Source organism: Erpetoichthys calabaricus, chromosome 13 (genome assembly GCF_900747795.2).
Source record: "Erpetoichthys calabaricus chromosome 13, fErpCal1.3, whole genome shotgun sequence".
In the NCBI taxonomy this organism is placed as follows: Eukaryota; Metazoa; Chordata; class Cladistia; order Polypteriformes; family Polypteridae; genus Erpetoichthys; species Erpetoichthys calabaricus.
The window spans coordinates 10,627,305-10,653,389 of record NC_041406.2 but is presented as its reverse complement, the minus strand read 5'-3'; positions in this window follow the sequence as shown (position 1 = coordinate 10,653,389).

Sequence of the window (26,085 nt, the reverse complement as noted above, 5' to 3'; positions counted from 1 at the left end):
CCCCACTGTGTCCCTATTTTTCTTTTCTCCGTACCCTAATATGCTTTCATATGACACTCAGACGGTGGGCTACGACTCGCCTTTTCACGGCGACTTTGATATCTGACAACTTCTTTCTATTTCGGGCACTTTGTGAACTTGAGCTTTCGAGTTTCTCCGACACGCTATGTCACTCGATCAACTTCCTTTTGTTGCATATATCACTGTTTAAACCAACAAATAGTACGTTTTTCTTTGCCTCCACTTGGTATTCGTTGAAATTCTTCTATTTTCCCCCGTGCTTTTGCCATTGCCTTTTCACAGAGTGCTGAGCTTAAGGGCTATTTATATTGATTTGCATATTCAAAGAGGTGTAATTCTGGGAGGAGTTTGGGCGGGACAGCAGGCGCGTGCACGTGTGTTACTTGTCACGGTGACCGGGATTTATGGAGCAGAAGAACGTGGAAGTTGGCGTACGCACAGATTTATGCATCTGGATTTTTTTGTGCGTACGCACATTCCTGTTTTTGTGCTTACGTCATGTCTTAGTGTGAGTTCTACACACGGTGTTATGCATGAGGTCCCTGGCGTGGCAGCCGTGATGCGGGCGCGTACGCGTTCTTAGCGTGAAGTGTAAACGAGCCCAACAGAGCTTCGGAAATCATCTGCTGAGACAGGAAAACCCATCAGAATGACAACCATCTGAGCAGCACTCCACCAGTCAGGTGTTTATGGTAGAACAGCTGACTCTCACGGGTGGTTTGCCAAACAACATTGAAAGGGCATGAAGAGAAAAAGTCTGAGGTCTGATGAGAAGGGCTGTGCAGAGCAGAGCAACCAAGCGCATCCCAGGACTTAAGCACATGTCCGAATGTGACGGACTCGAAGAATTAAACCTGTTTAGTTTGAGCAGACTGCGGTGGGTTGGCGCCCTGCCCGGGGTTTGTTTCCTGCCTTGTGCCCTGTGCTGGTTGGGATTGGCTCTAGCAGACCCCCGTGACCCTGTAGTCAGGATATAGCGGGATGGTTGGTTGGTTGGTTTGAGCAGAGGAGACCACATGGGGACCTTATCCAGGTTTTGAAATCCTCAAAGGCATCGATAAAGGAGATCCATCAAGGGTGAATGGGGTACTCGGGGACACCAGTGGAAATTAAAGGGAAGTGCATTTAGGACTGAAGCCAGGAAAAACTTCTTTACGCAAAGAGTTGTGGGCGTGTGGAGCAAACTACCAAGACCTGGAGTTGAAGTAGAAGCCCTGACAACCTTATGAAGAATCTGGATGAGCTATTAGGACAACTTAGCTATTAGCTAAACAAACGGGCAAGAAGTGGACTCATTGGCCTCCCCTCGTTTCTCAAATTTCTTAGGTTTCAATAGTCACTCTAACAGAACTCTGGAGTAAAAGGCAGAGGATTGATTGCATTCCAAGGACTCCGATAGCCTGAGGGGAAAAGGATTCTGCGGTCTGACGAGACACAAATTGAACTCTTTTGGCAGAACTCCAAGCACGATGTCTCATGAAGACCAGGCTCTGCTCATCACCTGCCTAACACCATCCATGTTGTGATGTGTGAGTCCCTGTCTTGCACCCCAAAACACGAGGCTGAGTCTCAGTCTTTTAGCAACACCAGCTTTATTCATCTTGAAACAGGAACAGCAGGATTATTTATTGCAGCAGGATCTGCCGCTCTCCAATACACAGACGCATCAAACGGGCATAGTCGGGGGCCAGGTCAGTGGGCAACTTCTGCTGTTCCCTGTATAGGGGTCCTAAAAGAGTTCAGAAACCTCACATTATGGTAAAGTGTGGTCACGTTATGGGACAGGGAGATCGATCACAATGGAGGGAAGGTTGAATGCAGCCAAATGCAGAAAAGTCCGTGAAGTGAATCTGCCCACCACCTCAGACTGGGGGCGATGGCTCACCTTTTCAGTACAACGATGACCTGAAGCATTCAGCCAGGACAACACCAGAATGGCTTCAGGACACATCTCTGAGTGTCCTCGAGGGGTCTCCGTAGAACATGTGTGGAGAAACCAGTTCACAGACACTCCTACGCTTCCCATTCCAGTCTAACGGAGCTTGAGAAGATCTACCAGGAAGAGTGGGATAAACGGCCTGAATCCAGGAGTGCAAAGCTTGTAGAGAACACCTGATGCCGGAATTGCTACCAAAAAGGCTTCTATAAAGCTAAAAACTTCTAGGAATGAGAGATTTCAGTGTATAATTTTTAATAAATCTGCAAACCCTTCTAAAAAGATGCTTTCATATTGTCATTATAGGTGATTGACATTTTTGCCCATCAGTTGACACTCAAAGTTATCCATTTAAAATTAAATCAACACCACGGTCAAATGTGCAGAAAGGGGTCTAAGCCGACATCTTAAAGGTGATTCACATTTGCAAAATGATACAGCTTCATTTTTTTTAAATGGTTTTTGAGCAGGGCGGCACGGTGGCGCAGTGGGTAGCGCTGCTGCCTCACAGTAAGGAGACCTGGGTTCGCTCACTGAGTCCTATCTGTGTGGAGTTTGCATGTTCTCCCCGTGTCTGCGTAGGTTTCCTCCCACAGTCCAAAGACATGCAGGTTAGGTGCATTGGCAGTTCTAAATTGTGTGTTTGGTGTGTGGGTGTGTGTGTGTGCCCTGTGGTGGGCTGGCACCCTGCCCGGGATTTGTTCCTGCCTTGTGCCCTGTGTTGGCTGGGATTGGCTCCAGCAGATCCCCGTGACCCTGTAGTTAGGATGTAGCGGGTTGGATGATGACTGACTGACTGACTGGTTTGTGAGCATCCACCGTAGGCCACAATCAATGTCTCTCCTGTTACAATATGAAAACCCAGTGCAGGTAACAAGTTTGTAATTTGTCATCCATATCCATAAATGACTTATCTCAAAAAAAATAAATAAATAAAAAAACACAAGGCATCACTTAATTTAAAATGCTGGGCAGCTGATAATTTCGATCAATGGCTTCACGAGGCCACTTCCCTGGGTTACGCACTTCCAATGCTTGTAATGTGGAGATTCTCCTGATCCCAGTGCCATTGCTTTATGCACATACTGCTCTTTGCTTAATGCTGCTGCTGCTGCTTGGACTCCAGTTTTCTATCACTCTGTATTTTGTATTGGGCACCTTGTATATCGCAGATTTGGAAAATATTCAGATCCCTTCTACTCACTCAGTCATTTTGAATGCGATGGCCACACGGTACACATGCTCATTCAATGGCATCTAGAGCCCCCACTGACTAGTCCTGTTATGTCGTCGTTGTTCACACATGCGCGTTCCAGTCCAGTCTCCTTGCCTGCCAGGTTACATCGATGCCACACAAACTGCTCTTGTTATATTAACAATGGCTGGACATTTTCCAGACAGACGTTATATATATACTAGTAAGCCCGCGATTCGCTAGCGAATCGGAAATCCAAGAATGGCAATCAGTTTCTGTTCCGTCCGATATCTGGATGGATGACATATCATGGAGGGTGGGTGCGTCTGGGGAAATGTCATTTAACTACATAAGCATATCTGTAGTAAAGTGGTCCCGTTTTGTGGAGACGTGATTCCGTTGCCTTTGCTGACACCGACTGCTGGCAGAGTGGAGCACAACAGGTTCAGTTTACAGGCTGTGGTGTTCGTGTGCCAGCCACTGAGTCTGGGAAGCCGCTGGGTTAGAGTTTGTGACCATTATGTGATCTATATTACTGGCACAGTGGATTAGAGCAGGTGTAGCTCACAGGTTGTGTTGTTTGGGCGCCACGTACTGACTCTGGGAAGCCACTGCGTTTGACTCTGGGGCGGGCGCCACGGCACATTACGTTGTGTTATTTGGGCGCCACCTACTGACTCAGGGAAGCCGCCGCGTTTTGGGAAGTCGCTGTGTTTGACTCTGGGGCGGGCGCCAAACTGAATGACCGTTATGTGATCTACATTACTGGCACAGTGGATTAGAGCAAGTCTAGTTTACAGGTGGCGGGCTCGTTGCAGTGCGGCAGTGCACGTGACATCCGGTTTACAACCTTCTCGTTTCTGTGTTTTCTGCTTGCAGTGTGGCAGTGCACGTGTGCCTCGATATGCCCTGCACCCAGCGCCCTGCGTCCATATCCGGTTTATAACCTTCGGTTAGTAATATGGATATATAATATATATATATATATATATATATATATATATATATGACATGTGACTGGGCCAGGTCAGGTTAGAATGTTCCCCACATCAACCGTCGGGTGACAGTCATGTTAGACGGGAGGCTATGAACTTGCAGTTGCCTCGGTGGCGCTGCAAACCCGTGGTTACCTCAGCAATGGACAAGCAACCCTCGAGAGACGTATCAAATGCATTTTGGTGTGCAGCACCATTGGGGAGGGTCTCAATAGAGCTCAGAAATCTCACTATATAAAATACATATATATATACACACACTGTAAGAAAGGTGCTATATTGCGCCCAACCCAACGCAGATTGACACGGAGGCACGGGTAAAATGAAATAAACTGTTTATTATTCTTCAGCTGGAGGGTACGTCTTCCCCATAATTCCTCCAGCCACAACACAGTCCCAAAGCACCTTCTTCTGTCACAACCACTCCTCACCAAGCTTTGTCCTCCTCCTCCTGACTCTGGCCGCTGTGTGGTGGTCGCTGGCTCCCTTTTATTGGGTACCCGGAAGTGCTCCAGGTGGTTGATTGGCGACATCTGGCTGCACTTCTGGGTAAGGTGAAACCAGTGCCCAAAAGGGGCCAGCAGTTCCTGTTGCAGCACCCCCTGGCAGCTCACGCAGGAAACCCACAGAGCTGCACAGAAATCCAACCCCCATGAAGCCCTGGGGGAGTCCGAGGCACCACTGCAACCCAGGGAGGCTGCCATCTAGCGTCACAGGGAGAGATACTGGGCTTCCCACCCTTGTCCCTCTGGTAGATGTAGTGAAGGGGCGTCCCGGCCTGGCATGGGCCCCAGCCATCCGTCACAACACACACACACACACACACACACACATATATATATATCCTCTTTAATAAAACCCTGTGTGCGTCCAGTGCCCGTGTGTGTGTCTTCTGGTGAAGTGCGCATGCGCGGGGCACGGTGCGATACTTCAAAGGCCGCCTGACACGTCACACAAGACAGAGAGGCCGTGACCCAATCAGATTTCGGTAAATGAGGTAAGACCTAAAACAGAAAACACGAAAAATCCAATCGGGTACTGAGACGCGGAGACCAGCTTCCCCATTGTTGTGCAAGTGTTCACTCTGAGGATGTCAGATTTGCGATTAAGAAGTTTGGCCCGGTAAAGTGTAAAGTGTCAGTCGTTGAAGGGGTTTTCCTAAATATACGAATTTTCATGATATTACAATATGCTGACTTTTAAAAGTAGATTTATTTTCTCGCACATTACATCAGTTGCTGGGGAGAATCTGCTGATTGCCCACCGTTGTGACAGAAAATTAAACGCATATTACGGACAGCAGAGCCATTATTACTGTCAGAGAAAATTACAGGCATTTTACGGGAAACATTTAATGAGGTAAAAGGTCCCTTGCCATTTAATATGGACTGTTCCTACTAATGTTTATGGACTACTGTTCTAGCGGCCGTTATTGTAACGGGCTTAATGTCTAGTATTATAATATAGACCTATATATATAGTCTGACTGGCCACTTTATTAGGTACGCCTGTTCAACTTCTTGTTAATGCAAATCTCTCATCAGCTAATCACTTGGCAGCAGCTCAATGCATTTCATCCTGTAGACATCGTCAAGATGACCTGCTGAAGTTCAAACTGAAAATCAGAATGTTGAAGAAGAAAGAGAACTGAAGTGACTCTGAGCGTGGCATGGCTGTTGGTGCCAGACGGGCTGGTCTGAGTATTTCACAAACTGCTGATCTGCTGGGATTTTCACACACAGCCATCTCTAGGGTTTGCAGAGAATGGTCTGAAAAGAGAAACATATCAGTGAGCGGCAGTTCAATGCCTTGTGATGCCTGAGGTCAAAGTCTGAATGGCCAAACTGGTCTGAGCTGACAGAAAGGCGACAGGAACTCAAATAAGCACCATGTCGTACCTTGAAGCAGGTGGGCTACAGCAGCAGGAGACCACAGCGGGTGACACTCCTGTCAGCTATGAACAACAACAACAACAACAACATTTATTTATATAGCACATTTTCATACAAAAAGTAGCTCAAAGTGCTTTACATAATGAAGAGAAGAAAAATAAAAGACAAAATAAGAAATTAAAATAAGACAACATTAGTTAACATAGAAAGGAGTAAGGTCCGATGGCCAGGGTGGACAGAAAAAACAAAAAAAAACTCCAGAAGGCTGGAGAAAAAAATAAAATCTGTAGTGGTTCCAGGCCACGAGACCACCCAGTCCCCTTTGGGCATTCTACCTAACATAAATGAAATAGTCCTCTTTGTAGTTAGGGTTCTCACGGAGTCACTTGATGCTGATGGTTATACAGACTTCTGGCTTTTAATCCATCCATCATTGTTGGAACATCATGGTGCTTTGGGTAGATGGTGGTGGCGCACGCCACCACCAACAGGACACCGGAAAAGGAAACAGAAGAGAGAGTAGGGGTTAGTACAGATTTTGAATGAATAGTTATTATAATGAATTAGATATACAGAGTATCAGGATTAAATTACAGTGAAGTTATGAGAAGGCCATGTTAAAGTAATGTGTTTTCAGTAGTTTTTTAAAGTGCTCCACTGTATTAGCCTGGCGAATTCCTACTGGCAGGCTATTCCAGATTTTAGGTGCATAACAGCAGAAGGCCGCCTCACCACTTCTTTTAAGTTTTGCTCTTGGAATTCTAAGGAGACACTCAGTTGAGGATCTGAGGTTACGATTTGGAATATAAGGTGTCAGACATTCCGATATATAAGACGGGGCGAGATTATTTAAAGCTTTATAAACCATAAGCAGAATTTTAAAGTCAATTCTGAATGACACAGGTAACCAGTGTAGTGACATCAAAACTGGAGAAATGTGCTCAGATTTTCTTTTCCTGGTAAGGATTCTAGCAGCTGAATTCTGCACTAGTTGCAAACGATTGATGTCTTTTTTGGGTGGTCCTGAGAGGAATGCATTACAGTAATCTAGCCGACTGAAAACAAACGCGTGAACTAATTTCTCTGCATCTTTCGATGATATAAGAGGTCTAACTTTTGCTATGTTTCTTAGGTGAAAAAATGCTGTCCTAGTGATTTTATTAATATGCGATTTAAAATTCAGATTACAATCAACGGTTACCCCTAAGCTTTTTACCTCTGATTTGACTTTTAATCCTAATGCATCCAGTTTATTTCTAATAGCCTCATTGTATCCATTATTGCCAATCACTAAGATTTCGGTTTTTTCTTTATTTAATTTGAGAAAGTTACTATTCATCCATTCTGAGATACAGGTTAGACATTGTGTTAGTGAATCAAGAGATTTGGGGTCATCAGGTGCTATTGATAAATACAGCTGTGTGTCATCAGCATAGCTGTGGTAGCTCACGTTGTGCCCTGAGATAATCTGACCTAATGGAAGCATGTAGATTGAGAAGAGCAGCGGACCCAGGATAGAGCCTTGTGGAACACCATATAGAATATCATGTGTCTTTGAGTTATAATTACCACAACTAACAAAGAATTTTCTCCCTGCCAGGTAGGATTCAAACCAATTTAAGACACTGCCAGAGAGGCCCACCCATTGACTAAGGCGATTCTTAAGAATATTGTGATCAATGGTGTCAAATGCGGCACTCAGATCTCAGAGGATGAGAAGAGATAAATGGCCTCTGTCTGTATTTACCCTCAGGTCATTTACTACTTTAACGAGTGCAGTTTCTGTGCTGTGATTTGTTCTAAAACCTGACTGAAATTTATCAAGAATAGCATGTTTATTGAGGTGCTCATTTAACTGCATAATGACTGCCTTCTCTAGAATTTTACTTAAGAAAGGCAGGTTAGAGATGGGTCTATAATTTTCAAGAGCAGAGGGATCGAGATTATTTTTCTTAAGTAGGGGTTTAACTACCGCAGTCTTAAGACAGTCTGGACAACAGGCAACTGAGGTTACAGTTCATACAGGCTCAACAAAACTGGACAATAGGAGATTGGAAAAAATGTGGCCTGGTCTGCTGAGTCTCGATTTCTGCTGCAACATTCAGATGGCCGGGTCAGAATTTGGCATCAACAACATGAAAGCAGGGATCCATCCTGCCTTGTATCAACGGTTCAGGCTGGTGGTGTAATGGTGTGGTTGATATTTTCCTTGGCACACTTTAGGCCCCTTAGTTCCAACTGAGCTTCGTTTAAATACCACAGCCTACCTGAGTATTGTTGCTGACCATGTCCATCTCTTTGTGGCCGCAGTGTACTCATCTTCTGATGGCTCCTTCCAGCAGGATAACATGCCATGTCACAAAGCTCAGATTATCTCCAACATGATAATGAGTTCACTGGACTCCAATGGCCTTCACAGTCACCAGATCTCAAACCAGTAAAGCACCTTTGGGATGTGGTGGAGTGAGAGATTCACATAAATCTGCAGCCACTGCATGATGCTGTCATGTCAATATGGACCACAATCTGAGGAATGTTTCCAGCATCTTGTTGAATCTGTGCCACACAGAATTACAGCAGTTCTGAAGGCTAATGAGGTCCAACCCGGTACAGGTGATTGGCTGGTGAGTGTATGTAAATATATATATATATGTGCCCTGCGGTGGGTTGGCACCCTGCCTAGGATTGGTTCCTGCCTTGTGCCCTGGGTTGGCTGGGATTGGCTCCAGCAGACCCCCGTGACCCTGTGTTCGGATTCAGCGGGTTGGAAAATGGATGGATGGATATATATGTGCCAGGACACTTGGTAGGACCTGTCTCAGAGGTGATATTCAACCTATCTGAGGGCAGTCCCAGTGATGCCAAGGTCAGAGTGAGTGGCAGGCAAGATCTGATGACTGAACGTGTCAAAGCTGAAGAGAGATCTAGAAGGACAAGGACAGACTTTCCCTGCCATGGCACAATACAATGAGTGCACTAAATGATGTGACACTGTATGAGATGCCAGGCCATTACAGGACACACTCCCTCATGCAAAGCTAAATTAACGGGCACCCACCAACCCACCCATCAATGTATGATTTGAAGTCTGGGGAGGTTGGTATCAGGAAAAAAAAACAAACATGTAGGCATGGAGAGGATTTGCAAATTCCAAACAGATGGAGATCAAGCTGGAATTCAACAGCTGCTCTAACTCCCTATGCGCCATGCCAGCTCTTGCGTCATTTGTTAACTGAGTTAGTGCGCCCAAAAGCAGGTTGCAGTATCCAATATGAAAAATACCTGGACGCAGTTAACGTGAAGGTGAAGTCAGGCTGCCAGTAATCAAGAGAATCAACAGCCTGACATTCATTTCCTTGTGGAAACGCCAGGCATGTTAGTGCCAGGCTCCATGTGGATGAGACACAGCACACACTTCCTAATTTGCCCTTAAATCAAAACGCTAATTGTAAAAGTAACATAAGCCAGGCACCCTCTGTTCTCAATTAGATCCTTTTTCTATGGATATGTTCCCAAAGAAGTCCTGTAATTGCAGCCCATGTAATAGTAATTTAACTTTAAATGGATAAAACACTGAGCATCCGTAATGTATCATAAACTCCCATGTTTTCCATAAAATACATTAGGGGCAAATACGTCTCAAATGCACTCCAGGCTCAGACCGAAATAACAAGTTTACTGAAGTCAATTAATACGTTACTTACTTATCCTCTTTGCTCTGATCGGCCCACAAGGTCAACACAAGAGGGGCTCCAATCTGCACCGTCTTTCGCCCTTTTGCTTCTGCTTCGCCACCTGCTCATTCCCACCTCTTTCTGTTTTCTTTGCCAGTTTGTTTGTGGTCTGCCTCTGGGTCTCATGCCATGTGGTGCCCCCTGAGGTGCCCCCTGTGGTCTCCATGTATTATTATGTTTTGTATGTGTAAATCTATATTCTCTCATGTCCCATGTGTTTTGTGGGAGGTGCCCAAAGAGGAGGGGCCACCGTGACATCACCATGCCTGGGCCCTCCCTCTTCCTATTTAGGTCAAAGCAGAAGGAGCGCTCAGGCGTGGGGAAGTGGAGCAGAAAGCAAAAGAACTCATGATAGACAAATTAAACATTACGCTGACAATACCATTACCTGCAATCTGTGGCGCAGCAATGGATTGTGCAGATTGTACAAGGGCCTACACTCGGGACTGTATGGAGTAAAAAAAAAATGAATACCGTATATACTCGCGTATAAGTCAGGTCTTGAAACCGAAAAATCGATCATAAAATCAGATCCGAGTTATACGCCCGTTCAAAAATACGACACTTAATTTTTTTTTTTTTTACATCTTCTTGCCTCCTCCAATCTCACATCAGTTTCTCAGACGCATCGAATTTTGTTGCAGCAGTGCAGTCACCAATTTCTTTCGCCACTTCAACGACTTTTAATTTAAAACCACCTTCATATTTTCTTCTGATCAAAACGCTCCATCGTAGATAAGGGATGCTCTTACAATAAAGGCATGTGAGGGTATGAGGTACAAAAAACACGAATCAGTGCCAACGTAGAAGGATTGAGAAAGTGATTCCTTCAGTAATATCACAAGACCAAAGCGGATTTATTAAAGGCAGACACTTAGCTTCCAGTCTTCGACGCCTGTTTAATGTAATACAGTATATTCACCTACAGCAGGGGTGTCGAACTCCAGTCCTCGAGGGCCGCAGTGGCTGCAGGTTTTCATTTTAACCATCTTCTTCATTAGTGACCAGTTTTTGCTGCTAATTAACTTCTTTAGCCTTAGTTTTAATTAACTTGACTCAGACCCCTTAGTTATTTCTTTGTCCTTAATGAGGAGCCAAACAATAATGAGACACAAAACAAGCTGCCACATCACCAGCTAACCACATTGTCTGAAAATAAAGAAAGGTGAAGGTCTCAGTAAGGCTGATCTCCGAGGTCACCAAAACATCTTGATGGTGTTCTTAGATAAAACAGAAAAATCAACAGTTTGGGAAATGTCTGCTGTGGCAGAATGAGAGCAGCAACAAGCTATGGAATTAAGTAATTGGTTTAATTAACGGCAAGAATTGGCTTCTCATTAAGGAAGTGGATGGAGTGAAAGTGGCAGGAGTTTGAAGCCCCAGTTTAGCTGGTCATCTGTCGGCTCGTTTCACATTTCATTTCTGTTTGGCTGCCATTTAATGAAGAAGTGAATCAATTCACAGGACTGAATCCTTAAAAACAGGGCTATTAAAATGAAGGAAAAACAAGTTAATTAGCAGTGAAAACTAATCACTGATTAGGAAAAGGGTTAGAATGAAAACCTGCAGCCACTGCAGCCCTCCAGGCCCGGAGTTCGACACCCGTGACCTACAGAGTCAAACACCCCAGAGATCTTATTATCTCTGGATGCAGAAAAAGCATTTAATGGGGGACTACTTACCGTATATACTCACGGGTAAGTCGGGTCTTGAAAAATGAAAAATCGATCATAAAATCAGACCACGACTTATACGCCCGTTCAAAAATACGACACATTTTTTTTTTACATCTTCTTGCCTCCTCCAGTCTCACATCAGCTTCTCAGAGACATTGAAATTTTGTTGCAGCAGGACAGTTACCAATTTCTTTCGCCACTTGAACAACGTTTAATTTAAAACACTGATTGAATGCTCCATCATAGATAAGGGATGCTCTTACAATAAAGGTGTATGAGGGTGTGAGATACAAAAAACACAAATCAGTGCAAACGTCGCTTCAGAATAGATAGATAGATAGATAGATAGATGTAAAAGGCACTATATGATAGATAGATAGATAGATAGATAGATAGATAGATAGATAGATAGATAGATAGATAGATAGATAGATAGATAGATAGATAGATAGATAGATACTTTATTAATCCCAGGGGGAAATTCACATATTCCAGGAGCAAAAATATTAAATTAAAGAGTAATAAAAAATGCAGGTAAAAAAACAGACAATAACTTGAATAATGTTCAACGTTTACCCCCTCTGGTGGAATTGAAGAGTCGCATAGTTTGGGGGAGGAATGATCTTCTCAGTCTGTCAGTGGAGCAGGACAGTGAGAGCAGTCTGTCACTGAAACTGCTCCTCTATCTGGAGATGACACTGTTTAATGGATGTAGTGGATTCTCCATAATTGATAGGAGCCTGCTGAGTGCCCGTTGCTCTGCTATGGATGTCAGACCGTCCAGCTCTATGCCAACAATAGAGCCTGCCTTCCTCACCAGTTTGTCCAGGCGTGAGGCATCCTTCTTCTTAATGCTGCCTCCCCAGCACACCACTGCGTAGAAGAGGGCACTCGCCACAACCATCTGATAGAACATCTGCAGCATCTTACTGCAGATGTTGAAGGATGCCAGTCTTCTAAGGAAGTACAGGCGGCTCTGTCCTTTCTTGCACAGAGAATCAGTATTGGCAGTCCAGTCTAATTTATCGTCCAGCTGCACTCCCAGGTATTTATAGGTCTGCACCCTCTGCACACAGTCACCTCTGATGATCACGGGGTCCAGGAGGGGTCTGGGTCTCCTAAAATCCACCACCAGTTCCTTGGTTTTGCTGGTGTTCAGTTGTAGGTGGTTTGAGTCGCACCATTTAACAAAGTCCTTGATGAGGTTCCTATACTCCTCCTCCTGCCCACTCCTGATGCAGCCCACGATAGCAGTGTCGTCAGCAAACTTTTGCACGTGGCAGGACTCTGAGTTATATTGGAAGTCTGATGTATATAGGCACAATAAAGGGAGAGGTTAGGAGCACACGCTGATACAGCGCATTGCCACACCCACATAAATAATAAAGGCCGTGTGCTCTGTGGTTACTCTGTCAGGTGGGCGGGTGTTAGCATATCATAATCTCTTGGACCAATAGCGTGAGTTTTCCACATTCGACTTATATGACCGACATTATAAAATACCGGAAATTATATGGTAAAATCAAACCCCGACTTATCCGCGAGAGAACTGGTCTTAAATTAAACATCGTTGAAGTAGCGAAAGAAATTGGTAACTGCACTGCTGCAACAAAATTTGATGTATACGAGAAACTGGTACGAGACTGGAGAAAGGCAAAAAGATGTAAAAAAAACATTAAAGTGTCGTATTTGTGAATGGGCGTATAAGTCGGGGTCAAACAAGGAAGGAAAGGTGGCAAAAACAACGGGAGGAAGAAAGGAAGAGACGATGGCATTACAGAGTTTAAAGGTAAGTGGGAGAAATGAGATGTATGGGGAGGAATAGAAATAATAATAATAATACATTTTATTTATATAGCGCCTTTCCCATGCTCAAGGCACTTACAGAATAAATAAAGAACGGCAGTGTATACAGTATATAGCATTGTACAAACCAGACACATAAATAAAGAAGATTAAGACAGTGAATTCTGAAAAAAAACAGACAACATAATTGATGGCATAGCACACACACACAGGTTACATTAGCATCTTGACAGAGAGGTAAACCGAGAGAAGGGTAATAAAGTCAAGTAGAGCTAAAAGCCAAACTGAACAGATGAGTTTTGAGTTGTTTTTTTTAAAAGAATTCGTGGAGTCAGCTGACCTGATTAATTTCGGTAGGTCATTCCAGAGTCTGGGCGCTATACAGCTGAAGGCCCTGTCACCATGGAGTGTAGATTAATGATGGTCACAACAAGATGGCCACAATCAGAGGACCTTAGTGGGCGGGCAGGCACATTGTGATGGAGTAGGTCACTGATGTAGTTTGGCGCGAGGTTATTTAAGGCTTTGTAGGTTATTAGTAGAATTTTACATTCGATTCTGTAAGACACAGGGAGCCAGTGAAGACGGAGCAGGATGGGTGTGATGTGCTCGCTGCTGCTGGTTCGAGTAAGGACTCTTGCAGCTGAGTTTTGAATAAGCTGGAGCTGTGATATAAGATTAGCAGGGGCACCTGCCAGTAGGGAATTACAATAATCGATGCGGGATGTGATAAAAGCATGGACAAGTTTCTCAGCATTAGAGAAGGAGAGGAAGGAGCGAACATGGGATATGTTACAGAGGTGAAAGTAAGAAAGTTTCTTAATGTGATTTATGTGAGCGGAATAAGAGAGGGAGGAATCAAAAATGACACCAAGATTTTTTTTACAGTAGAGGCAGGTCTGATGAGATCACCGCCAAGATAGACTGGGAAGGAGCTCATTTTATTAAGTTGCATTTTAGTCCCAATTTGCAGGAGTTCAGTTCTATTGCAATTTAATTTTAAAGAGTTCTGCTCCATCCAGGTTTTAATTTCACTAAGGCAGGTTGTGAGCTGAGAAAGCTCTGATGAAGTTTCACTTTTAACATTGAAGTAGAGTTGAGTATCATCTGCATAAAAATGATAACTCAGTCCATAGCTACGAATAATATGGCCAAGGGGAAGCATATAAATACAGAAAAGCAGAGGACCGAGGACAGAGCCTTGAGGGACTCCTTGTGTGACCGGCGCTGAGCTGGATCTACTGTTGCCAAGACTAACAAACTCTTGCCTATCAGTCAGATAGGACTTGAACCACTGGAGGGCAGTGCCAGAGATACCCAGCATGTTCTCCATTCTGGACAGTAGGATGTCATGTCTGACCGTGTCAAATGCTGCACTGAGGTCTAACAGAATTAATATGCTGGTTTGTCCAGAGTCTGCTGCCATAAGCAAATCATTGGTTACCCGTAGCAGAGCAGTTTCACAGCTGTGCCGCACCCTGAAACCAGACTGAAAGGGTTATGTCAAATTATTAGAGGTTAGGTAATTGGTGAGTTGGGAAGCTACAACATGCTCAAGAACTTTTGACAGGAAAGGTAAGTGGGAAATAGGCCGGAAGTTGTTAAGACTGTCAGCATCAAGACCAGACTTTTTTTTAACATTGGGGTTAAAGAAGCAATTTTAAAAGTGAGCGGCACAGAGCCAGTGTCAAGGGATGAGTTTATTATTGTTGTAACAGTCGGGATTATGGCATGAAGGCAGGATTTAAGTAGTGTGGTGGGGATGGGGTCCAGTACACAAGTAGTCGGCCTCATCATACAAAGCAGGTTATTAACAAACGCAGATGTGACTGGTGAGAACTTAGAGAAGGAGCTGGATGGAGTGGGAAAACAGGGAGAGATATAAACAGATGATGTATTTATGTTAGTTGAATTATTTAGATCGTTAATTTTGTTGCGGAAAAAGTGGAGGAATTCCTCACAGACTTCAGTAGAAGAGGTAGTTGGGCCAGATGCGGGTTCGAGTAGTTTATTAACTACAGAGAACAAAACCCTTGGGTTATCATGGCCACTTTCTATTATTCTGCCGTAATGGGTGTTCTTGGCAGAAGTTAGTGCTTCTCTGTAAGCTCTTTGGTGGTCAGAGAAAGCCTGGATGTGCACAGTGAGGCCAGTCTGACGTGACATTCTCTCAAGGCGTCGGCCAGCTGCTTTCATAGATCGCAATTCTGAGTTATACCAAGGAGCTGAATGACAAATGGTTGATAACAAGACTCTGATTTGAGCCCACTGGGCTAAACAGTTCACTGTATAGGATAGGGAAACATCACACCGACGTATGTGGACATCGTGGAAAGGGTGGAACCAGCAGAATGTGTGATATGACAATGTCAGAGGTATGATGAGGATAGGAAAATTTTGGTAGATAAGCCTCAGGGAAATGAAAATGAATCTTATTCTGGAAGATATGTTGCAGAAGAAGTCAGGGGATGGATGTTCTCTGTGTATATTACAATTTCTGAAGGACCCTTGAGAATATTGTATTGAGAGCATTCTGACCCACACTCCATACCAGGTGGTTGCGGTAATGCACCAAAATGTTGTTTGCCAACCACCAGTAGAATAAATGGAAGAAGAAGCAGCAGCTCCGGCATGGAGCATTGATGTCTGTTGGACTGTGAGTATTGTTCTGTTTTTTGATATTTTACTATGGAAAATTATTTGTGCTAAAAGTGAATGCAATGTACCATGTTAAAAGCAAGATGACTTCTTCTTCTTTCGGCTGCTCCCGTTCGGGGTCGCAACAGCAGATCATCTTGTTCCATCTCTTCCTGTCCTTGTCATCTTGCTGTGTTACACCCACCATCTTCATGTCCTCTCTCACCACATCCATAAACCTTCTCTTAGGCCTTCCTCTTTTCCCCTTGTGTAGCAGCTCTATCCTTAGTATCCTTTTTCTCAATATACTGATATAAAAAATGACATATTGTTTTTAAATGTTACTTACCCCGTGTAATTTATAGTTCCTTTATGCCCTGTGTGGGAGATGGTCGGCTGTTCATCCCGGCCAATACCCCCAGGCCGCTAGATGGAGTCCTCCCTGTAGCATGGAAGTGCCCCAAAGACCAGTAGGGAATTATGGACAATGGAGTTTTTATTCCCAACCCTGCTGGACACCGTGGGGCCCACCAGAGGATGCTGCAGGGAGGCTCAAGGACTCATACGTGCCCTATAACCCAGAAGCACGTCATAATCATATGACCAGAAGGAACGACGTGTTTCCGGGTTGAAGAGAAGGACTTTTTATCTGACCCGGAAGTGATAAGAAATCACATGGACTGTAGGTTGGGAAACACTTCCGGGTCAGGGAATATAAAAGGACTGTGGGAAAGCCCAGAGATGGAGCTGAGCTGGGAGGTAGGGTGGCGAGGTGTCTGGGAGTGGAGGATTGTTAGTGATTATTGATTATCGTACTTGTATGTGTAGTGTGGAGTGGAGGGTGCTTTATGGACAGTATTATCATAAAATAAATAATACTTATAGTTTTACCTGGTGTTTGGAGTGGTATCTGTGGGTTCAAGGGAGCTCTAGCGCCCCCTACTGCTACACCTGTTTGGTTATCCGTGTTTTGGATAAAACTAAAAAGACAGCATGCGCTTCTCTGTATTTTTGTTTTCGGTTGACAATTGTGATACGTGTCTCACGTTTCTGGCTTGGTGAAAGATCGGTTTGTGTCTTTGGTTTTGAGTCCAGTGCGTATTCGATTTTGCTCTTGTTTTATGTTCTGGTCCTGAGATAAAAATCATTCTATTTTGGCAGAACAGTAATTGAAAACATTTTGCATTGGGAGGAAACTCCATTTCATAGAAATCTCCTTAACGTTAACCCCAAGCCTCTCTCAGGCTCGGAATTCTATGTAGTGTTGGCTGAGAAATATTTGTAATCTCATGTTTTCGTGGAGAAATTAAATATTGAATACTCAAACATAGCGGCATTGATCGGGGAAGTACGCTGGACCGTGCCAAACAAATTGAAAAAAAGTCCACGGAAAAAAGAAAAGAAAAACTTCAGGTACCTCATCTTTATATATAATACGCTACCGTGGCTGTCTGTTTGTCTGTCCAGAATTTACTACGCGATGTCTACTGTCCGCTTTCGGGGTGATGATTGACCTCCAAGGTTATTCCTCTTTTTATTTTTATTTTATTTTATTGTAGAATCAACTCTCGGCAGCGGCCAGCAGGGCAGGCATGCAGCGCATGTGTATGGGCGCCGTTCTCATCCCCTCCACCTTTGCTGTCACTTCCCCTACCTCTTCATATCTTAAATCATTCTTGAGGCAGATTGAAGACTTAAGTGCCAGATTACGTGAAAAATTAAGGAAAATGTACTAAGTAATTGCAACACAAACACCGACTTAATCAGTTTTAATGCGAACAGATGGCGACGAAAGAAGAGAAGAAGCGGGCCGCTAGAGTGGAGACAAGAAGAGCTGCTCAGGAAGCATCAAGCACATCGACCTCTGAGCAAATGAATGATAAACGTACAGAGAAAGAGGATGAAAACTAGGAATACTCACGTCAAGTGTATTCACTGCATGTTATCGTTATAGCAGTGCGCTGTTACTGGTGTCACATAATCTACATATCCATCTGTATGGTTTAAATGTACAAAATCTGTGCATTTTTCATCCATTATCCAACCCGCTATATCCTAACTACAGGGTCACGGGGGTCTGCTGGACCCAATCCCAGCCAACACAGGGCGCAAGGCAGGCAACAAATGGGCACCAGCCCACCACAGTCTGTGCATTTCATTTGCTAAAATATTATTATTATTGGTTACTTTCTTAAATGACAACAAGAACGGCATCATTAGACTTGAAGATCTGACTCTCCTCTCTGTTCACTGGTGAAGAAACCTGCCTTTCATTCAAACGCACAGCATTGTGGGAATAACAGCTTCCTTGTTGCCATTTAATGCAGAGGTTAAATGCGGAAGTAGCTGTTAATGATATCTTAGCACACATTTTGACCATACAAGTGTGAATCAGACACGTGAGTTATGTGACATGAATTAAGTGAGAATTGTTTTTTGTTCCCCATGAACATTTTGCACTTTCCAGTGTTGATCCCCTATCGACGCAGCTGAGTCCCCCCCCCCCCCCCCACTACAAACTACAGGCGGTAAGTAACATTTAAAAAATGTCATTTTTGGCTGGAGTATTTCTTTAGCGACATTGCAAAGCAACGCATACACACGTGGTGTTTTTAATTTTGGCACTTTTTTTTTGGGTCATAATTATTATTATTATTATTATTGCTGTTCTTTAATAGTTTTTTTTAAATTTCTTGGTGGCTATTCTGATGTTTCTAAGGTCAATGAATTTGATTAAGGTGTTTATTTCGGACTATCTTGGTTCCTGACTAAGCTGTAATTTTTTAGCATTTTATAACAGTGCCAAGACTGGACTCCTTCAGTACTGTGTCTCTTCGGAGAGTCCTTGGGCACCGCTGGTTTGACTTTATGTTGCTCATGGAATCTCAAATGAGGGACATGACCTGCATTGTGAGGGAGCGTCAGTTACGGCACTACGGCCATGTGGCGCGTTTCCTCGAGGGTGATCAGCTCACAGGATCCTCCTTGTTGAGGACCCGAGTGGCTGGACCAGGCCAAGGGGTCGCCCACGTAACACCTGGCTGCAGTAGATAGAGGGTCATTTCTGGAGGGTGGGACTGGACCGTGTGTCTGCCTGGGGGGCTGCCAGAACTGTTTTGTTGTGTGGTGGGTGCAGAAATGTGTTGTACCAGTGCATGCTCCCCAACCTGACCTGACCTGGCCATTTGCAATATTGACAGGTGATGCCATTTTGTGATTTTCACGTTGGTCATTGTTCAGTCACATGTTTGTGTGACGTCATCAGTGCGACCCTTTAAAAAGTTCATTTATGCCCTACTCGGTTATCCATGTTTTTGGATTAAACTAAAAGACTTAGCGTACACTTCACGGTATTTTGGTTTTCAGTTTATGATTGTGATACGTGTCTCACGTTTCTGGCTTGGTGAAAGATCGGTTTGCCTTTTTGGTTCTGAATTCAGTGCATATTCGATTTTGCTCTTGTTTTATGTTCTGGTCCTGAAATAAAAATCATTCTATTTCGGCGGAACAGGAATTGAAACCATTTTGTGCCGGCGGAAACTCCATTGGGCGGCACGGTGGCGCAGTGGGTAGCGCTGCTGCCTTGCAGTTAGGAGACCCGGGTTCGCTTCTCGGGTCCTCCCTGTGTGGAGTTTGCATGTTCTCCCCGTGTCTGTGTGGGTTTCCTCCCACAGTCCAAAGACTTGCAGGTTAGGTGCATTAGTGATCCTAAACTGGCCCTGGTGTGTGCTTGGTGTGTGTGTGTGTGTGTGTGTCCTGCGGTGGGTTGGCACCCTGCCCAGGATTGGTTCCTGCCTTGTGCCCTGTGTTGGCTGGGATTGGCTCCAGCAGACCCCCGTGACCCTGTGTTCGGATTCAGCGGGTTGGAAAATGGATGGATGGATGGAAACTCCATTTCATAAAAAGGAAGAGGAGCTTAATCTCAGGCTTGGAATTCTATGTACAAATCCAATATAAGATCCAATATACAGCAATAAGCCTGAATAACGCTTGGCACTGCTAGTAGATAAAGTAACACATTTCTTATCTGCTCTGCCACTCTGTTGACTCATTAATATTCATGAGTGGAGCAGTGCCTTCAACCAAAACTCACAATGTGATGGAAATGCGAAGCTTTAAAAAACAGTTTTAGAGCAAACAACAACAGAACGATTAGTTGAATCAAGCAATAGTGAGGACGAAGTGAATTGGTCATCACATGTTAACACGGATAGTGAAACTGATGCAGATGGCACTGTATGACCAAACTGCCCAGATAGGTCGGGTGAATTTGATTGCATGCTTCACTGTGGTGTAAGTAGGTGTGTGGCGAAAAGACAAAATAACTGCAGTCAAGTGGAAAAACAAGAAAGACGTCAGCCCCCCTAAGCACTCTTCACAATGCAGCAACTGTCAATGTTTGTGTCAGGGGATATGTGGAAATCACTCAGCCTTGCGCTGGGGTAGCCCACAATAACGCAAGGGACGTGTCGATCGTGGGGTTCAGGGGCTGACATTCTACACTCTCTTCTGCAAGCAACAGAATTCTAACAGTAAGTAAGAAAACTGCTGAAAGAAACACGCGTCTACTGTCTCTATTGTGATATCGGGCTGTGCACTGGTAACACAAAACACGTGTACAGCGGTGGACACTCGACAGACCTTTCCTACTGTATTTATGTTGACGTTTTCGAATTTACATGTTACTGTTACACATTTTTTCTAGTTGAAAAAAAAGGCACAATATGTTTGGCTCTTATTTCCAGGGTTAAACATAACGCTGAGGAGGTTAAAGCAAAGTAGGCTACTGTTTACGATCCAAAGAAATAAAGTGCAGCCTTTAAAAGGAGCAGCACCCTTTGTTGGCGTTGCAACTTTTTTACCATCTGCAGAGGGACACAGCGTGCCACCAACTTCAGTGACTCCTAGAGAGTAAACCGCCCACATTTTAAGAAATACAACAACATTCATTGGTTAAAACGTCTTCAGACACGTCCTTTTGTAATCACTTGTTGATGGATGATGAAAGGCATTATATGATAGATAGATAGATGTGAAAGGCACTATAGATAGATAGATGTGAAAGGCACTATAGATAGATAGATAGATAGATAGATAGATAGATAGATAGATAGATAGATAGATAGATAGATAGATAGATAGATAGAGTTGTGCTTGAAAGTTTGTGAACCCTTTAGAATTTTCTATATTTCTGCATACATATGACCTAAAACATCATCAGATTTTCACTCAAATCCTAAAAGTAGATAAAGAGAAACCAATTAAACAAATGAGACAAACATTTTATACTTAGTCATTTATTTATTGAGGAAAATGATCGAATATTATATATTTGTGAGTGGCAAAAGTATGTGAAGCTCTAGGATTAGCAGTTAGTTTGAAGGTGAAATTCAAGTCCAGTGTTCTCAATCAATGGGATGACAATCAGGTGTGAGTGGGCACCCTGTGTTATTTAAAGAACAGGATCTATCAAAGTCTGCTCTTCACAACACACGTTTGTGGAAGTGTATCATGGCACGAACAAAGGAGATTTCTGAGGACCTCACAAAAAGAGTTGTTGATGCTCATCAGGCTGGAAAAGGTTACAAAACCATTTCTAAAGAGTTTGGACTCCACCAGTCCACAGTCAGATTGTGTACAAATGGAGGAAATTCAAGACCATTGTTACCCTCCCCAGGAGTGGTCGACCAACAAAGATCACTCCATGAGCAAGACGTGTAATAGTCGGCGAGGTCACAAAGGACCTCAGGGTAACTTCTAAGCAACTGAAGGCCTCTCTCATATTGGCTAATGTTCATGTTCATGAGTCCACCATCAGGAGAACACTCAACAACAATGGTGTGCATGGCAGGGTTGCAAGGAGAAAGCCACTGGTTTTCAAAAAAAAACATTGCTGCTCGTCTGCAGTTTGCTAAAGATCATGTGGACAAACCAGAAGGCTATTGGAAGAATGTTTTGTGGACGGATGAGACCAAAATATAACTTTTTGGTATAAATGAAAAGCGTTATGTTTGGAGAAAGGAAAACACTGCATTCCAGCATAAGAACCTTATTCCATCTGTGAAACATGGTGGTGGTAGTATCATGGTTTGGGCCTGTTTTGCTGCGTCTGGGCCAGGACGGCTTGCCTTCATTAATGGAACAATGAATTCTGAATTATATCAGAGAATTCTAAAGGAAAATGTCAGGACATCTGTCCATGAACTGAATCTCAAGAGAAGGTGGATCATGCAGCAAGACAATGACCCTAAGCACACAAGTCGTTCTACCAAAGAATGGTTAAAGAAGAATAAAGTGAATGTTTTGGAATGGCCAAGTCAAAGTCCTGACCTTAATCCAATCGAAATGTTGTGGAAGGACCTGAAGTGAGCAGTTAATGTGAGGAAACCCACCAACATCCCAGAGTTGAAGCTGTTCTGTACGGAGGAATGGGCGAAAATTACTCCAAGCCAGTGTGCAGGACTAATCAACAGTCACCGGAAACGTTTAGTTGCAGTTGTTGCTGCAAAGGGGGGTCACACCAGATACTGAAAGAAAAGGTTCACATACTTTTGCCACTCACAAATATGTAATATTCGATCATTTTCCTTAATAAATAAATGACCAAGTATAATATTTTTGTCTCATTTGTTTAACTGCTTTCTCATTATCTACTTTTAGGACTTGAGTGAAAATCTGATGATATTTTAGGTCATATTTATGCAGAAATATAGAAAATTCTAAAGGGTTCACAAACTTTCAAGCACCACTGTAGATAGATAGACAGATGTGAAAGATGTCAAAGGCACTTGTAAGACTTGCCCGATCACCACCAGTCAGAGACCACATCTTTATACAAAATGTCTTTATTTATTCACACACAACACAGTCCCGCACACAACACTGTGCCTCTAGCCCCAGTCACCTTTCTCCTGGGCCTTTCTTTTACTGTCCCTGGGCCTCCTTCTCCCTCTCCTGGAGCTTCGTCCTGCTCCTGATCCCGACTCCAGCCCACCGCAGCAGTTTATCTTTACCCAGATGAGTGCCAGGTGTTCTGCCTGACGTCACGTCCTGGTGTGGCGGAAGTATCAGGAGAGCACCTGGAAGCACTCCGGGTGTCCCTGAAAGGAGCAACGTCCATTGGTGTGGCGGAAGTAAATATGTCCCGGGCTCCATGAGGCTCGGGGCGCCCCCTGGCTGTGGATAGTGGCCCCAATGGGTTTGAGCCTCCCTTCTCCCCTTCCGTGGGCCTCTTCTACTCCGGGGCGGTTGCCCCCTCGTGGCCCGGAGGACAACTGTGCCACCTCTTGGTCCTTCCAGGCATCCCGGCCGGGTCTGACCCCCAGCCACGTACCACACACTATATAATAGATGGAGATATGTAAAAGGCACTATATAAAATCTAGATAGATAGATAGATAGATAGATGTGAAAGGCACTATATAATAGACAGAGATATGTGAAAAGTGCTATATAATAGATAGATAGATGTGAAAGATGTGAAAGGCACTATATAATAGATGGAGATATGTGAAAGGGACTATATAAAATCTAGATAGATAGATGTGAAAGGCAACAATATAATAGACAGAGATATGTGAAAAGTGCTATATAATAGATAGATAGATAGATGTGAAAGATGTGAAAGGCACTATATAATAGATGGAGATATGTGAAAGGCACTATATAAAATCTAGATAGATTGATAGATGTGAAAGGCACTATATAATAGACAGAGATATGTGAAAAGTGCTAGATAGATAGATAGATAGATAGATGTGAAAGGCACTATATAATAGATGGAGATATGTGAAAGGCACTATATAAAATCTAGATAGATAGATAGATGTGAAAGGCACTATATAATAGACAGAGATATGTGAAAAGTGCTAGATAGATAGATAGATGTGAAAGGCACTATATAATAGATGGAGATATGTGAAAGGCACTATATAAAATCTAGATAGATAGATGTGAAAGGCACTATAAAATAGATACATGAAAGGTACTATATAAAAGTTAGATAGATAGAAAATCTATTATATAATAGATAGATATATACATGAAAGGCACTATATAATAGATAGATGTGAAAGGCACTATGTAATGCATAGATAGACAGAAGATAAAATTAAGCTTATTACTGGTGAATTTGGCTTTTTACAGCTGCTCTTTAAATAAATATATAGATAAACACATATACACACACACACACACACACACACTATGATCTGAATGTACACCAAAATGATTAAAGTAACATAATATAAAAAAGAAAAAAAAGAAAACTTCTGACTTGTCTGTTCCAGTCTCAGTGAAGTGCTACACTGGTATGTTCCTATTGACATAAAAGAGCCCCCCGTCTCATTTTTTGACACCATTCTACTGAACAATTCATTGGCTGAAGTCGTCTATGTTGGTTTGTCAGATAGAGGATGTGCAGCATTGCTCATAATGACACTCAGTTTTGTATTCATCTTCACCCCCTCTTCTACCACAGTGTGTCCCATAACTGAGTCTGCACATTTAATCAGCTTGTTGATTGTCAAATGAGTGTCTCCTTAGAATTCCAAGAACAAAACTTAAAAGAAGTGGTGAGGCGGGCGGCCTTCTGCTGTTATGCACCTAAAATCTGGAATAGTCTGCCAGTAGGAATTTGCCAAGCTGATACGGTGCAGCACTTTAAACAACTGCTGAAAACACATTACTGTAACATGGCCTTCTCATAACTTTACTTTAATTTAATCCTGATACTCTGTATATCCAAGTCATTATCATAACTATTCATGGTGGCTCTAAAAATCTGTACTAACCCCTACTCTCTCTTCTGTTTCTTTTTCCGTTTTTTTTGTGGTGGCGACCTGCACCACCACCACCTGATCAAAGCACCGTGATGTTCCTACATTGATGGATTAGAAGCCAGAGGTCTGCATGACCGTCATCATCAAGTCCTTCCAGTGGGAACCGTAAATACAAAGAGGACTGCTCAATTACGTTAGGTAAGATGCCCAGAGGGGGCTGGGTGGTCTCGTGGCCTCGGACCCCCTGCAGATTTGATTTTTTTCTCTCCAGTCATCTGGAGTTTTTTTTTGTTTTTTCTGTCCCCCCTGGCCATCGGACCATACTCTTACTCTATGTTAATTAATGTTGTCTTATTTTAATTCTTACCTTGTCTTTTATTTTTCTTTTCTTCGTCATGTAAAGCACTTTGAGCTACATTATTTGTATGAAAATGTGCTATAGAAATAAATGTTGTTGTTGATTTGGTGGGCTTCTCTTTTAGTGGTGTTTCCAGCCCCGCACAGCGTAGATAATCACACTGGCCATCAGAAGTGTACAAGTTGTAGTTGATACTTAATGCACCTGATTAGCCGTTATCAGAAACTATTCATTGATCTCCTGTCATTCTACTCTTTGAACCCTAGGATGCTCAGCGGATTTGTAATGTGTTAGGAGGACAGACAGCTCTTGAAATTGTTCAAGTAAGGTTCACATATTACTGTTTGTAATTAATGAAGCTGTTGATTGTGAAAATTGTAAAACCATTTTGTGTAGCATAGCAATTTAGCTGGGACCATCACAGTGGTAATTAGCTGGATGGGAAATGCAAACGCTATGGACTGGTGTTTTCAGAAATCTTCTCAGTTATGGGGTAAACATGCCGCTGAGGGAGTGCTTTCTGTGTGCGGCCAAAGGTTACTTTCATAAACTGTGCATGGATGCAGGAATGGCGGGTCTCAATATAAAAGTTGGGACACCAACCCGGTGGTCCCGTTTCATTTAACTGAAAATTCCAACAAAAAAAAAAACAACATCTCTTGGCAATTAGGCTTCTTGGCCTCAGGCTTTTAACTAAACAAGAAGGTTCAGCTTCAGCCACAGGTTCAGGGTCTACTTGTCAGTAACTGTGTCCAGCCGGTCATTTTGGTCACAAAAGACGCTTCCTTCTGTGCAAGTTCTTATAGCTGGGGAAACAGAAGGGTTGGAGCTGTTGCCCTCACTGGACGTTTTTTTGGGTACTGTGGGGAGAGAAGGAGAAGTGATCTGTTATAGCGCCCCCTCTCATCTTGGCGGGTTATTAAATACCTCAATGAAGCCTGTGAGGAGATCCTCTGATGTGCATCTCTGACAGAAAATTTTAGGCCAAAAGGTTTATAGGGTCATTAATGTCAAGTGTACAGAGTACAGTGAAATCCTTACTTGCATGTGCCAAT